The 16,593-nt window shown below is 42.8% G+C and overlaps 1 protein-coding gene across 5 annotated transcripts in view; it reads right to left on the bottom strand.

Moving 5' to 3' along the window:
• SUSD6 (sushi domain containing 6) overlaps positions 1-16,593 on the bottom strand; it is a 93,182-nt gene that overhangs the window by 49,558 nt on the left and 27,031 nt on the right. The gene's annotated exons all lie outside the window — the stretch shown is intronic.

The following is a 16,593-nucleotide window of genomic DNA, read 5'->3' as shown; positions in this document are numbered from 1 at the left end:
ATAGCATCACAATTCCGTCACACTGTTCAGTTTAAACTAGGCACAAAGGAAAAAACCAAAGCCTTTGAAGTTACCTGCAGGCAGTTCAGAAAAATCTTAATCAGCTGACTTTTCAGCACAGCCAACTCTCAATTATTCACGATAATGGGAAGAGATGGAAGAGGAAAAGAGGAAATATGAAAAGCCAAACAACATTTAACACTCCCCATCTCCTGCCCAGTAACCAGACAATGTGTTTGGTAGCTTCATTTTACACCTTCACATTTGAATTATAAAAAGGCAGATTTCTGCACAGCACAGTCACAGCACAAAGCAGACGGCCAAATTGCACATACTCCCTGCTACAAAGAAGAATTACTAGGAAAGACCAAGCTGCTTATTCTGGACATTGGAATCAGCACACACCCTCCTGCAAACGACCCCATTGCTGAAGTGGAATCCAAATGGTTGGATTTCCTTCCTCGTTCCCCAGCTGTGCCAAGGGTTTGGCCTATGACCTTCAAATTCAGGTGTTTCTTTCATATAATTGTTTTGGTTTAGCTTTTACCTACTCCCTCCCATGAAGGATTCTAGAACACTTCTTTTAAATTTTAAAATTTTAAATTTAAAAAAAGAAAATCCCAACAAGCTAAACCAACAATTTTTGGTGATCCACAACTTCCATTTTCAAGAGGGAGCATTAGAGTTCACTCAGAAAGAAGCGTGCTGGACAGGTTAAACTCTGAAATTCCATTTTAATCTATGATAAATGGCATGTGCCTAACTCTCCACAGACTCACTAAGGCACACCCAAGCTTTAAGCCAGGGAACTGGACTTTTCACTACTGGACAACTAGTACCTTACAACTGATAAAGTCACACCAATATTCCTAACTCAGGTGAATAACCTTCAAGATTCACCAATTTGCACAGCTTACTCCCCAGCTTCCTCCTCTCTATCCTTTCTATCACAGTCTAAAGTCTTTTTGGTATCTAGATCATGCTTTTGCACCCCTCCCTTGCTTGCCTCCTCATCTCACTTGATGCTCCTCTAAAAGTCATCCTTAGGTTAGCTGAGCATATTTTTCTGTGGGCTGATTGCAGGGAGCACTTCCTCCAGCTATTCCACTTCCGTGCTGGCAGTTGGGTGCAAGCCTTTGTATACAAGCTTCCTCCCCTTCTGCAGCCCAGAGAAATGGACAGCAGACTCAAAGATATTCCTCAGTGGACCAAACAAGCTTCAATTCCAACATTCCTTTTAAAGGTAAGTAACAAGGAAGGAACAGGCTTTTCAAGGTGTGCCAGTTTGCCAAGGGGAGAAGGACTGGTATTCAGTATCTTCCACTGTCCATGCATGATGGAAACGCTCAAGTCAGCTGTGGATTTACAACTGCAAAGCAGGGCTCAGTTTTCATTCTTGCAAATAGCACTCATAACTTTTAGAACCAGAATCAGAGACAAACCATTAGTAACAGTCTCAATCTTGTGATTATCCTTCTCCATTTCCACATACTGTGCTTGTCATGCCAGGTCTGACACATTCACAGAAGATTTGAATTTTATTACTTAAAAAAAGATAAAAATCCAATTTGCCTTCTTTTGGTAAGCCCAAGAGAAAGCCCTAAATATCATTAGCTCCCCAGATTTTAAGATGTTTCCTTTAGAGTCACAGAATTTCACTGGAATTTTTTCTGTTTTACTTGGGAAGAGGAAGATAAGAGATCAAAATCCAACTGTCCTTCCAAATAAGGAAGGAGAAGCTAGTTACAGGCAGGCTGTGAACTTCCAGGAACCAGTAAGAAGAAAAACAGAGCTGTGGAGGAGCAGTGGGAAGAGTTAGGTTAATGCACACAACTCCAATGCACTGCAGATTTCTGCACTATTACAAAAATGCTTATAGCAGTGGGATCATGTCACCAGTGAATTAAAAGCAAACAGCTATTTTTTTAAAAAGTGCTAGATCTGCTTTAAAGGATTTTTTTTTTTAAACATACTGTCATCTATGAAATCTATGGGAGGAACTAGAGACTGGGGGACTGTGGAGAATACATCTCTCACAATCTTTCCCAGTTTTGTTTTCGGGTGAATTTTTGTTGTGGGTTTTTTAAAAAAGTCTTTATTTGGAAAAGTATTCCCTTTAGCAACTATTGTTTCAGCATTTTCCCCCTTACAAAAATGCTTATAGCAGTGGGATCATGTCACCAGTGAATTAAAAGCAAACAGCTATTTTTTTAAAAAGTGCTAGATCTGCTTTAAAGGACTTTTTTTTTTAAACATACTGTCATCTATGAAATCTATGGGAGGAACTAGAGACTGGGGGACTGTGGAGAATACATCTCTCACAATCTTTCCCAGTTTTGTTTTCGGGTGAATTTTTGTTGTGGGTTTTTTAAAAAAGTCTTTATTTGGAAAAGTATTCCCTTTAGCAACTATTGTTTCAGCATTTTCCCCCTGGCACACTGCATCAGAAAGGCTAGGTTTCATACTTTCAGCTTTAATCAGTACAACAGCACATTTACAGAGGACCATATGCACAAAATGTTCCAGAATGCCTTCCAAAAATAATAAGTCCTAAAAAAGAAAAAAACTCACAGTAAACTGGAATGGCTTCAGGGAAGGAGAATAAAGAAAAGCCGTGCAAAGGCAGAACCTCTTGTAACCACATCCAAGCTTGAAATGTTACTTTCAGTAACAGGGTTGACAAAGAAACACTGGATTGGGTAAGGTCACTCGTATATCCAGGATGCTATTCTCATTTATGCAGCTGTGTTAATCTGTTTCAGAGAATGAACCGCAAAGCCTATGTACAGTAACAGCTTATTTTATAATCCCTCACTACTAGAACGTGCTTTTCCCTATCCTTACCATTTCTTGTGCTTTCATTTCAACTAATGTGGCTAAAAGCATCAGTCTCCATCTATACATGCAGCTGCAATACCAGCAGGCTGCTCAGCTACTTGAGAGGACATCCATTTAGAAGTCTTTTTCCTATCAAAGCCCTCAAAATCTAAACTTCAGCAGTCTGACATTTAAGCAAGGAACGATATTAGGAGATGGAGAAACTCTTACATTTACTCCTAAAAGCACAGCTGTGAGACACAACTCAAGTTTAAAATGATTACATTTCCCAGATATAAAAATATCCACTATACACTTTCAAGGAATGATGACAAATGTTATACAGTGCTTGTTATTTGTATCCTACCTCATATAGAAAGTTCTCAGCAAGAGATGTTTTGTAATATCAGAACATTCCAGGCTAACAAATCCTTAATGTTTGAATGCCCGTCAGCACATAGGTCTTTTCAAAGATAAACACACACACATAAAAACTCTGATAAATCAGACTGTCCCTTAAGTCCTCTGAAAATTTAATCTTCCAACAAGATAGATAATCGACCAAACCGAGAAAGTTAAAAAGCACAGTTTTAAATTCTGGTTTTGGCCTTAAGACTGCATTTGGGATTCTAACACAGCAGAGAATGACTTCAATAGATCTCAATAAGGCAGGCCTTCAAAAGGTCTCAGCACTATGGCTCAGTTTTGTGTCCATTAGCCCACTATTTCCCTTTACTTTTGTTTTTTAGTAGCTGCAAAGTTGCTAGATGTTTCTTACTGCTTTTCCTCCTTAGGATGCACTGTGCTAACAGCACAGACGCACACGTATTACCACAAACACTCACTGCGACAGACACCCATCCTAGTGGCATTGGGCACATTTTATTCCACAGAGCCATATCACTCTTGCCAGTGTGCAATGAAAGAAGGCAACATGTTGTATCCCCATTCAACACCCTCACAATTAAGACCACAGGACAATTAGCACACTGCCTGCACACAGACCTGCTCCCGCGGAGTTGCGGTTGAGGGCGGCTGCCGGTGTCCCCGGCAGGTTCCCCAGTGGGGCACCCTCACCAGCAGCAGGCACACCAGCCTCCACCCCAATGCTCAACCTGAGGATTTCAGACTTCAGGCAAAGTGAAATAAATTAATTTTAGAAGTCAACAGGGCCAGGAGAAGCAGGGGTGGGGAACAGGAGCCCAAACAGCTTGCTTTCTTTTAAATCACTCTCACAATTACCAGAATTACTCGCAGACACAATGCTATGCACAAGACCCTCACTACCTTTTTTCCTCTAACTGGTTTCCCTCAACAGGCTATGCTTAATTTGATTTTCTTACAAGGGATCAGTTGCAATTGCATTCTGATTTGAGCAGCACAAGCTAGAAGAATCAAGCCAGAGAGACACTCCAAGAACGATAGTGGCTCATTACATGTCACAAGGTGACACACACACACCATGAGAATGCCAAGTTCCCCAAGCAGAATCCTCAGGATAGATCCCTTACCAGCAGAGTAGCAAACCATCATCTGAGACCTACAACCATCATTCAAAGACTGTGTGTTAAAGATTTAGATTTTGTGTTAAAGATTTCCACCATTATTGGGGTGGGAGAGAAGCATGCCAGAAAGAAGTGTAGAGAAGTAAGAGTTTGCAGAATAAAACCTGTTTGTTGTATCTCAATAGAAGGTCAGTTTGAAGCTTCAACTTCTCCCTCACCTGACTCAGTGACATTTAGACTTTACAAAGCATGGCTATTAGAGGAAAAAAATACTTTAAAAAATAAATCACTGTTAGCTGGAACTGGGGTAGCCCAGAGGGGGGACACAGGGTGCTCTGATTTGCAGCAGGAGAGGGAGCACAACCAGTCTTCTGCACCACCCTGCAAGTGTCAAAGGGATCCCCACTCCTCCACTCCCCAAGGAGAGGCCTTTGTCTAGTTGTTACCAAACAAACTCCAACAAAATGTTAAGCAAAGGATGTTGAGGCAGCCAAGGAGCACTGCCTGACGGTAACTGCTTATTTAGCAGCTCTCAGCACCTTGTTTATACAGCAGCAATGGTTCCTCAGCTTCTACTGACCTGCAGTAAAGCAGCATCTCCCTTTTGCAGAGCCAGCTGGGGTTGAGGCCCGTCCCTCCACCATCCAAGCACTTTCAGGCTACCTTGGCTGAAGGATATCTCCCTGCCCCTGGGTGACCAGACACCGCTACGCTGCTGCTCCCACACCCACCTCGCACCCAACCATCCCCTCCACAACAACAACAAACTTTCAGGACCTTCTTGGGGAAACTGGGCCCTTGCACCAGGACAACTCTGGGGCCAGTGGAAGCAGCAGATGGGGAAACGCTCCCACCTCAGATTTGCTGCCAAGGCCTGAAGTGTGTGAAACCACTCTCTGACTCGAGCAAGCGGCCTAATATGCTGGGCCAAGAAGTTGTACAGGCTTCTTGGTCCTAAAACCATCTCCATTTTCAATCCACATTGAATTGTGGAAAAAATCATTTACTATGCATAAAGATGCTCTATATCTAAATCATTCCCCTAAATCACGGTTTCAGCATCGTGGTTTCCATGCAGATTAAAAGCCAGAAAGCTGAGTCAGAGTGCTCCAAATTAGCCAAAGGTAATGCAGGCTTGCTTAGTTAGAGAAAGTCAAATGAAATAAAAAAAAAAAAAAAAAGAAAGGGGGAAAAAGTTATACAAAGCAGAACAGCAAGAGTCAGCAAAAAGCTCAGCAGTAAACCTTAGAGTTTTGTGCAAGAGTGAGAAAGGCTACAAAGTGGTGCTGCGCACAGGCAAGAATCACACACACGGCCATGCTAGGTCAGAAGGAGATACGCCCAGGAGTCAGAGCATACAGGTTACTTAATCTTCTACCTCACACTTTGGCTGTTTTGCTAGACCACCTAGGACTGCAAAAGCACAGCTAGGCTTTATCCAGTCAGCTTCAAAACTCTAAAGAAAACCCTTCCAAAGATCAGATTCCCCCTGACACTCAAAATGTGCAAAGACAAACCCTGGATAAAGCCAAAGGCAATGCCTCTTCACCACTGGGACCAGAACGTAGAGGTAAAGCATCCTGCTAGTGACCTGGGTAGTTGCCTCCCTGCCTGCTGTCCCTCAGCCAAGCACACCACTCCCAGGTGCTGCCTCCCTCCTGGCTCCAGTCATAGTCCTCCACCCCCGAATGGGCCAGCTACCAGGCAAGCATCCATGAAACACAAACAAGAAGACAGATGATAGAGTCTTCACTGGATTTCTGCATTTTTTTCAACTGTCCAGCATATTCAAATATCAATAGGCTGGGCACATGATCATGAAAAATACCACACATGCTGTCCCAGACACCTCTACGCCTTGCTCCTCTTGCACACACAGAGCCGGAAAGTGGAAGATCCTTCCCCATTCCCTCTAAAAAGTGCATTTTAGGACAGGCGTATTTAACTCTCTGCTATCTTGAAGGTAAGGAATAAGTATGTCAAGTCACTAGCAGCTAAGTGAACAGTACATCCACTTGAGAAACACATCACTCCCTGCTTTGCTTGGGGTTTTAAGGTGTCTCGAAGCACCCTGCATGAGTACACTGAAGTCATGAAACTATTTGTCAAGAAAAACCACTCCAGCACAGAATTCCCAGTGACCTCTACTCAGCCTCATGGGAAAAGCACAGCAACTCCAGTTTCAACTGCCTTTAAAGGAAGACTGATTCTATTATTTTTTTTTCCCCGACATTTTTGAAATAAATATGAAGGTCCTGCAACAGCCAGTAATCCTCAAGCAATTTCCTGTCTCTGGAAACAAGCTTCCCTCAGACTGAATTGATTAAATAAAGGTTATTAAAATTAGTATAAAGCAAGCTTGTTTAAAAGTCCTCCTCTTCATGTTTTTACCTGTAACACAGTGCTCCAAGCAGCAGCATAAAGAGATCAGCCATGAGAGCTTACAGCACAACAAAATTAATATGCAAGACCCACCAAAGAGTGAGAAGGTGATTTAAAATGACTTTCAACAGCAGAGGATTTTCATGTTCATTTAACCTATTTTGAAGTGAGTTTCTCAAGGGTATGCACCCTTTTATACTGTACCCTTAAGATTGGATTTGTTTTCCCCATTTTGTAAATCTGGTACGCAATTTAGTCTTTTGAGAGTCAGAAGCTGTCATCAACAAAGCTGTTTTCCTTTTGCCTCTGCAGTTTAAGGATTTGCTGCAAAACAACTGGTTAAATCCATTTACACCATCTTTCAGTGTTACCAATTTCCTTTTCCTCTAAAGCCAAACATTCTAAATAAAACCCATACGGAGATAAGTGTTAGTTTCTACAAATGCCACATGTATGTAGAGGAATGCAAACAGCTTGACATCAGGATCAGAAACCTGCTCAATGATTTCCTAGCATCGCTTGAACAGACAAGAAAGAGTAACAGGAAAGTAATGACACTGGCGCAACAATTTAAAAAAAAAACCGGAGCAACCATTTAAATTATGTATGTATTTACATACATAATTTAAATTATGTAAATTTAAATTATGTAAATGCTTTACAAATAAAAATCCCTCAATCTTGCAGAAAGGTCTAAACATCAACATCACACTGGTAATGGTCTCACATGCAGAGGTTAACTGAGCTTCTCATTCTTAACCATAAGAAAAAAATACATTACACAGAGCTTTCAGAAAGGGTCCCTGCAGAAGAATTGACCAAGAATGGGGGGGGGGAGGGAGCTGGTGTTTTTTTAATAACCTCGCTTCTCTTCACTAAATGCAGAGAAACAACTGTAAAAAAACCCCAACAAAACACCAAATGTCATCTGTACCTCCACCTATAAGGTTCAGAGAGACTGTGACTTGGGGTGACTTGATGTTGTGAATGTCTCAGCAGCTGTATCCAGAGGAGCTGGTGGTCTGTTACTTGCAGCTATCTGGACTTCCATCGATATCTTTTGAAAAGCCACTTGCAAGCTTCATTTGTTGAAAAGACTAGTCTCTGCATGCTTTTATACACATTCTAACTCACCTAGAGCTGCTTTTCTGGATAAGCCGGACAATGCATTTAACAGGTGTAAGCAACACTTGGCTCTGGACAACAGTCGATCTCCATTGTCTCCTTTTGCACTTCAGGATCTGCACTCCTCATGAAGCAGAATCACTCTTTTACACGCAGAGGGAAGTGGGGGGGAGGACAAAGACAAGCCTGCATTGTGGAAAATAAATAGCTCCACTAAGGCTCCACAGGACACTACAAGGCACATTTTGAGGAAACCACCCTTCTTACAGCATACTACAGAGCACAATAGCTATCAGAAGCCTTTTCTCCAACACTCACATACCCTTCCCTGGTCTCTAGCAACACTGCCACAGCCTCTTAACTCCAAATCCTGCTCCTCAGAAGTGCTTGAGTACAGCTGCTGGAAATCACTGCAAAGGCTGCTCCACACCACCCTTGCAAATGAAAAGAAATCCCAGTGAAATGCTACTGTGAGCCCTTTAGAAAGGTAGGAACACATGCTGGTAAGGACAGAACTCAACAATGTACTTCTGAGGGCCCAAGGCTAAGTTTCATCACCTCTGCCAAGAATAGCCATGCTTTATTTACATCAAAGGTATCAGCAGTCTTCACAAGCTCCTTGCAGACAAATCAAATCTGAAAAAGCGAATTATATTTAGGCTACATTTGCTATGAAACAAGTGTAATTGGGCAGGAGTTTAAGTTCTTTGAAGAAGCAGTCCCACTGATAAATTTTTATTTCTGACAAAAAAACCTGTTGGGTTTTGTCACTAGACCAAGAGCAAGTTTCAGAAGTCACGACATAAAGGGTTACTCTTTCCCAAAGACAAAGGCTCTCAGGAGGGAGGCCTTGTAGAATTTGCAGTACAACCTCAACATCACCATCATCAAGGGAACACTATTCCGTGCAAACACTGCAAGTACTTCCACCAGCAAGAAAAAATGCAGAGCAGGTGATGGTCTGCAATATCAACGGTTCCAAGATGCCCAACCCAAAAATTTTGCTCGCTTTCTTTTCTGGGAAACTAATCTTGACTTCCTAACTGCAGGAAGGACTCCTGATCTGATGGGAATGAAGAAACGCAGAAAGAGGAAAGAGCTGGCCCTGTGGGAACCATGTCACCTCAGAGCACAGTAATGCTCAACACCCACTGCACATTCCTGAGAACAGGCTACAGAGCCCATGTGCAAACCAATCAAGAGATGAGAACATGCAGAGGGATCCCGGTTCCCTTCTACAAGTGTTCACCCAGGACTACACACAAAATGCAAAGGGTTTGAGTTAAGACCAGTGATAGTAATGTGAAAGACATTGCAACAAAAGAAAGATGCACAATCTACAATGGGACTCTCAAACTTTCCAGAAGCTTAAAAAAAGCTGAGGAGGAGACTGAAACAGGGGACATGATCATTACTGCCCTAATGTCATCAGTGCTGGGAGAGTCTGGTTCATGAAATTAGCTCAAGTTGAGAGCTGAAACTATTTTTTAGATATTAAGATTAACCCAAGGTCTGCAAGCACCTTCATTTCAAGATGCATAAAGGAATCCTTGGCTTCTTTAGCCGAGACATTATTAAATCCCCATTTCCGAGACAGAATTTTTTTTCCTCCACTATTTTAAGTCAAGAAAAAGTATAAGGGGGGAAAAGGGCATCAGAAATGAAAGTCATAAAGAACTTCAGAGGGGTGATTAATATAATCAACAGTTCTTTTTAAAACCACACCTGAAGTGTAGGTGGCTTTGCATAGGTGACTTCTGTAATAAATTGTTTACCAAGAGTCAAACCAGAGCTCTAGAAACCTGCTGGAAAGGTGTAGGCTTACCATCAGCTGAATAATCCAATTATATTGACTTGAGAAATGTCAGGCCTATCCCTAGTAATGCCTGGCTAAATCCCCTCATCTACAAGTAGTCAGTAGACTTTAGGCAAGCCTGCTACTTCTCCAGAATCAAGCTGGAGAAGACTAGTCTTTAAATAGCACAAACGTGGGCAATAAAGGCTGCAGCTACCACAGGTCTCTTTGGTCTGTTTTTCTACAATTGAATGCTGAGACACATTTTCTGAAAAAAATGACAGCCACATGCTTCCTTACAGCAGGCTTTCCTTGCCTTACATGGGAAACATTTCTTGTAAGACACACAGGAAGCAAAGGTTAGATCAGATTTTAGTTGTGGGATCTTTTCAAGCTGTGCAATAAAAAGCCCACTGATCTCATGCTGCTTCCCCCTCTGCTGCATGCTCCTCCCCCTCATACAATGAAAGCCTCTTGGCTGAAACGTCATTTCTCATCCCTTCTCTTTAGCATACACTTTTTAACATCCTTTTTCCTACAAAACAGTTAGTTGTTGTGATTCTCTGCAGAAGTCCCTGCAAGGGAAGAGATGCAGACAGGAAACCTGGGGCACATGCCAAAGGATAAACTTTTGCTTCAGACAGGTATGTGACTAGGCAAAAAAGCCCTTCACAAGCACTCCTTGTCTCATTAGCACTTGCAGCTCAAAGAAAAGCATGAACTGGAGCCCACAGATCAGACCATGCTGTGCTAGGTGCTGTATAAACACTGAGCAAAAAAAAGACCACTGCTACAGGGATATCGTAAGCTACCATCATGTGGAGAGAAACCACCTCTTTAATCTGAACCATCACTGGTCCCAGAGATCTTACTCTCACAGCAGGTTCTTGCTATATCACACCCAGAGAAATACAGAGCTCTTTGGTCTACTGCAAACATGCAATAAAATCTGCACCACGCCTGTTCTTAATGCTTTCTTTGTGCACTACAGTTCATTACTCACTGCAGTTCAGAAGACTGAAAAGGAAATTAAAAGGGCACTCAGATACACGAGTTATTTCTGTCCCAAACACGCCAAAAATTTGACTCAGTAGCAAGAATCAAAGAGCAAAACTACTTGAAAACAAGTTTTCCCTCAAATTCTCATTGGTAAATTATTTAACCCCCTTTGTATTTTTGTAGCAACAGTCACTGACATGAGCTTGATACTTACTGATTTATAAAATCAGATTTATGAAAGGACTAAAAACTAAGACTTTCTTTCCCAATGGCTACCCTCTTCAGTTTCCAGCTCTTTCCCTTCGTTTTCAAGTCTTAACACTGCCTCACCTCTGTTTCATTTCCTTCATTCCTTCTTAAGATTTCTACCACACCTCCTTACCCTCTTTGCACACGTTCTAGTTCACGCTTTGCACACACACATGAACCTTCCCTCTCCCACAGTTCCTTGTGTGATTTCCTCAGCTGAACTCATTAGCAATGTCTCCAGGACTTCCCATGACTGAAAAAAAATCGCCCCTGGGCAGACAGGAATGAGTTTGCAAGGTTTTGAGGGCAGTTACTTTGTGCATTTCGCCAAGGTCCTGTGTGGCTGCAGCAGCAGCAGCAGTCTAGGGAGGCTTGTGCGGGCACATCACCCCCTCAGCAGGGCTGAGCAGTGCCCCTGCTTTGCGGAGCTCAGTGCAGGGCTAAGCTGCACACGGACAGTGACGGCTACGTTCGGTCATGCAAGGGCTTATCACCACCCTGTAGATACCTGCTAAAGGCTTCCCTAAACAACCACAAATGGGAACACAGGAATCTCCTGCTCCAGGAAAAAGAGCAAACTGTCTCCTCTCCCATGCCAGATGAGCATTCAGAAAGCATGCAGGTTTTGTGGTAGGGAGAGCTGTTGCGGGGGGAGTGGTGGAGGAGAAATGGGAATGGGGTTGTGGGAGTTTTATTTTGTAATTTTTTTTTAACCGTTCCCAGTTTAGTCATGCCTCCTTAAGAGACAGAACCTACACAAGCATACACCCCCTCCTTGGCTGAGATCATGAGCTGCTGCTGAACACACCTTTCAGAGCTTGATACTAAGCCAAAGCATGCTTGCAGCAGGGAACATGGGGTGCTACAATGGCAGTGCGGGGCAAATAACTGAGAGCAGTGGGACAGAGAACACAGGTTTGCTACAAAACATCTCCAGCATTCTGTACACTGGTCTTGTCCATCACAGTTTAAACAACTTTTTGTTGTTGTTTTTGCTTAAAGTGTGTACATTGTGGCAGCACCTCAAAGGCTATAGTAACTCTTGTAAATACACATGAGACTATTACAAAGAAATCTGTCTCTTCTCAATGTCTTAGAATTTATCTGGCCTTTCCTTGCATTTTATCACCCCCAGAGCAGCTGTTCCTCTTTTGAGATGGACAAAGATGAAAACACTGCTTCATTGCATCCTTGTAACTGGGCCCAGTGGGATTCTCAGGGAACCTGAGTCTGTTCCCAAACACAGCTATCAGCAGGTTTCCCTCTTGTGGTTTTGTCTCCTAGTAAGAGCAGCATTAAAATTTTAGAGCCATCTATCATAACTGAATAACTCTTACCATTCATCCCACCATCATCAAACATACTCTTTCCCCCTTAGACAAAGCACTCTAGGTTTCAGTCTCCTTCACAAGCAGATGCTTAAAAGAGTTCAGTCTGTTGACTGGCTCTGCCAACAGGCCACACGAAGTCGAGAAGTACCTGCCAGTGACAGTATTTTGCTGTACAAGCTGCCTACAAGACTACCTTGTCTCACTGAACGTAAGAACTACAAGGCCTCACATGCTAAGCAGAGTGCACAAAACATCACAGGTAACTTACAGCATCAAAGAAAACAGGCCCAAGAGCACCCAGACACAAGTCTTCCGAAAAGGACTAGTGGTTTCTGAACACAGACAGGAAGGGCAGCTCCATACTACAGGTTTCTTCAGTGCACTATCTGAGGCAAACCCCTTGAGCCCTGAGGGAAGCACCTCCTCACTTCTGTCTCCTTCACCAGAAAGACAAAATCTGTCCTCTAGAGACACATGTTTTCTCCAAAGGGGAATCACCCCATGTCACTGCTATAGGCCTTCCAAAATAAAGCAAGAGATAAAGTATCAACAGACTGGTCACAAGACCTGTGCTAGTGCCTCCCTCTCAGTATCATGTTAACCAGAGAGCACACTCAACCACACACACACACTTCAAATTGTTCCACATTTGCTATCTGCATTCTCTCAAAAATGAAAGACAAAGCTAACAATTGTTTCACATTAAGCAATCTCATCACCATATACCTTACTGAACAATGGACAATTTTTTCTTGTTAAATCATGGCAGCTTCCTTGATATCAACAGCGAATCCTCCTTCTTATTCTACAAATCTTAAAATCTACCACCACATTCTCTGTTGCTTGACACCCTTCTTAGTAAATATGTCCATACTGACATGTGCTTATCTTTACAAAGAAAACCAGCAGGCAGGGTTCCTGAAAAGGGAGTAGAAATAAATTTTGACCACAGCTAGATTTATAGAGAAAGGGAAGTAAGGAGCTGCCTTCAACTATGCCCAGACAAGAAGCCTACAGAAGGGCTTGGTTCGTAACTATGCCTGTTCCAGCTGCATGCGTGAAAGAGTTTTCGCATAGGTCAGCATGGCAGTGCACGCTCAGCCAGCCACTGACGCTGCTTTAGGGCAACAGAACTCCAGTGGCAAGCAATGTGCCCCTTTCCACATGAGGATTCCTAAGAATGCATGAAACAGGAAAATCTGAGTTACTTCCACCAGCAAGGATGGATGCATCAAGGACTTTATAATCCATGCAAACAAAAGACACAACAGAGAACAACTCTTTACGGGTGCAGTTCTCAAACTCCTGCATCCAAACTGCTAAATGCCACGGTCTGTATGGCACTCAGACTGCAGTGCACCTCCATATGCCTACTCTTCCCTAGTAAACTGGAACAGCAGCTCATGAGTACACAAGAAGACAAACTACACTGGCAGGGAGAACATAGAAAACAACCACCATGCAAAAGTATCCTTATTCTCTCACTAGAAGAACAAGGCACTGGGATACAAAGTGATGCAGATTTGCAAAGAAACTGCTTTCACTAGCAAAACCAAACCAAACTATCATAAAGAAGGCAGGGTGCAACCTGGTTTTATGTTGAAGAACAAAGTGCAGAGGCTGTAAGTAACAGCAAAACAGAGGGAAAAGCTGTTGAGCTGAGCATACTGAACCAGAACACAGGGTTGTTACCACCTAGACACATACACACATCAGATCCACTCCACAAGCAACATTTCATGCACTGTGTGCCTTATTTGTAAATGCACATTTAGAAAATCATGGCAGTAACCAGATCCACTCAAGATGAGCAATATTACAGCCCACTGCAGACAGGACAGAAAGAAAACAAAGAGAATTTGTGTACCAAAGCAAAACACAGCAGAAGAAGAACATCTGCTGCTTTTACCAGGAATACCATATGGCCAATATCTGAGGTAAGGAGAATGAGTTCATTCATATTTAAAAGCAAAAGTAATAGGTCATTCCTTCCAAGTTAAGAGGAAAAATGCCTGTTCCCCTTTCCCTGTTACAGACACAACATTCCCAGTCCAGATATGGCTTTCCAAGGAACGGGTATTGTCAGTATTCTGGCCCAGGCAGTCAAGCTCAAGGCACTTTTTATGTCAAGATGCCAGAAACAGGAGGATGAGAATGCTCATGTAGGAGTTTTGCTTAGTCCTAACATAAGCCTGATTTATCCACAGCCAAGTCAGAGCTGCAACTCTGAAAGACCAGTTTTGTCACCAGCAGATTACAGTTACACTCTGGAACTGTGCAGCATTTGGCAGCAGTAAGCACAGTTAGCACAGTACATCTCAACCACAGTCGTGAAGCAACCTTCAATTCTTGAAAGAACTACTCAGAATTGCAACCAACACAGTTGATTCCAATCAGAGCACCCAGAAACATGTCTTTCTTCAACAAACGTGAAGGCAGGCACATGGCAGCAATGTTTTCTAACATCTTGCAGAACACAAGCCTGCCAGCTGAGAAGGCTTCTACTTCTGCAGTGCTACCCCACATACGGATCTGCCATGCAGCAAAATTACAAGGCAAGAGGGACAATCTTAATGCATCCTCATTGTCTCTTAAAAAAACCCCAAACCAGATCAATAAGGTCTTTTTCTATTTGAACACCTGTTGGTGGGTACCATTTAGTTGTGAAAGCAGATAAGACCCCTGACACTAGCAAAGGCCCTTAACAGCTGCCAAGATATAGCACATAGGTTAATTCACCTTTGCAAGACCCCCTCCTTCTCAACAAGGTCTTGTCATATATGATGGTTCTTCACTCTTCCCAAGTCCGAATCCACACTTACTCTCTGGAATTCAAGTACTCACTCTGTCAATTGAGTTTTCGTTCCAAGAGACAGATAGCAAAAAGGATTAGAAGGATTTTGCAGCAGTGCTGAGCAGTCTAAGCCACAAAGAGAACACAGTATAAAAGCCTAGCCTGACAATCAAGTGCCAGGAGTAAATAAAATGAAAAATGACAGGCCAGATTAACTAGTGCCAGCATTATTTCCCAGATCTATTTGGGTCGCAACATGTCCAGCCTCCCCTCTCCACCCCTTTAAAACACTCCAGTCTGAGTCCAAGTATATTATTGCCCTGACCCATACATCTCGCTTTGTATTTGCTCTCCGCCTATGGAAGGGAGTTCAGGCAAGAAAGCCAGAGATTAACATTTTTACATGCAGAGTAATCCGTAAGTGTCTTCAGCAGAGCCAAGCATTTGCTTACAGGAGGACAAAAAGGCAGTGCCCCAGGTACCTGGTGTATAGCTCTCATGTGGGGTTCAAGTTCACTACTGAGACAGCAAGGCTTCTTCAGCCTCTTCCCAAGCAGCAGGTGCAAAAAGCAATGCAGCACAGAAGAGACGCAGACAGCAAGTGTCTGGCTAACAGCCCCACAGCCACAAAGTGCCAGAGGCAAAAGGAGATGTAGTATCAGAATTTTAGTTATTGCTAGGCTAAATATTTACAGAGGGAGTTGTCTAGAAGTCTCATCTTAGGACCAGAGTTTCATCTTTTATGCTTATGAATGCCAGCTTTTGATGATAAGTTTGTAGAACAAAGTGTCATTTTCTTACATGTTTTGCCTTCATCATTTACTGATGATCCTACTATAAAAGGATACATTTCACACCAAAGTGAAGCAGAAACAGTGCACTCATGTGGTGTAGAAACCTATGGAAGCTGAAAGCTGGATACAGGCTTCTGACTCTGAAGCCTTCTGCAACTCAGGCTTCTGCACACAGTTTATGTTATTGTTATTTAAGTTTTTCCATGTCACCAGAAGTTACTCACAATCAATTTGCAGCAAGATCTGTAGTCTCCATTTCTTCCATGTGAAAAGGAAGACCTACCGCCTATAAGAGCATCACATAATTAAATGCATTTTCAGACACAGGGCAATCAGTAGTCTTGGAAATCAGCAAGGTTGTAACACAGCCTTAAGCAAGCCAAAGGCTACAGGGAGAGATTAAATATGGACTTCCATAACAAATACTTCTAGGCTTTTTTTTGTCTAGTATCATTCACTCTGCTTGTGGCTAACAGCAGTGAAACCATAGCAGACTCGTTACAGTTTCCAGACAAGGCGGACTTTGTGGAGACAAACAAAACCCATTGTTTTCCTGTGTTTAACTTTGGATAGCCCATCTATTTAGGATCACTTGAAACCAGAGCTGGACAGTGATCCCCTTGCATGGGGAAGCCTAAGAAGAAAAGGTCAGAGCAGACCAGCAGTTGTGTGTGTCACCTCAAGAGAAGCACACAGGACGGCAGAAAATGGCAGTGGCTGAAGTAACTCTGCACATGGCACCTGCCCTCTGCCAAGGATAAGGAGATCAAGGGGGCAAGGCCAGTATATCACAGGACAGACA

This window comes from Corvus cornix, chromosome 5, assembly GCF_000738735.6.
Source record: "Corvus cornix cornix isolate S_Up_H32 chromosome 5, ASM73873v5, whole genome shotgun sequence".
NCBI lineage: Eukaryota > Metazoa > Chordata > Aves > Passeriformes > Corvidae > Corvus > Corvus cornix.
This window is presented reverse-complemented; position numbering and strand designations above follow the sequence as displayed.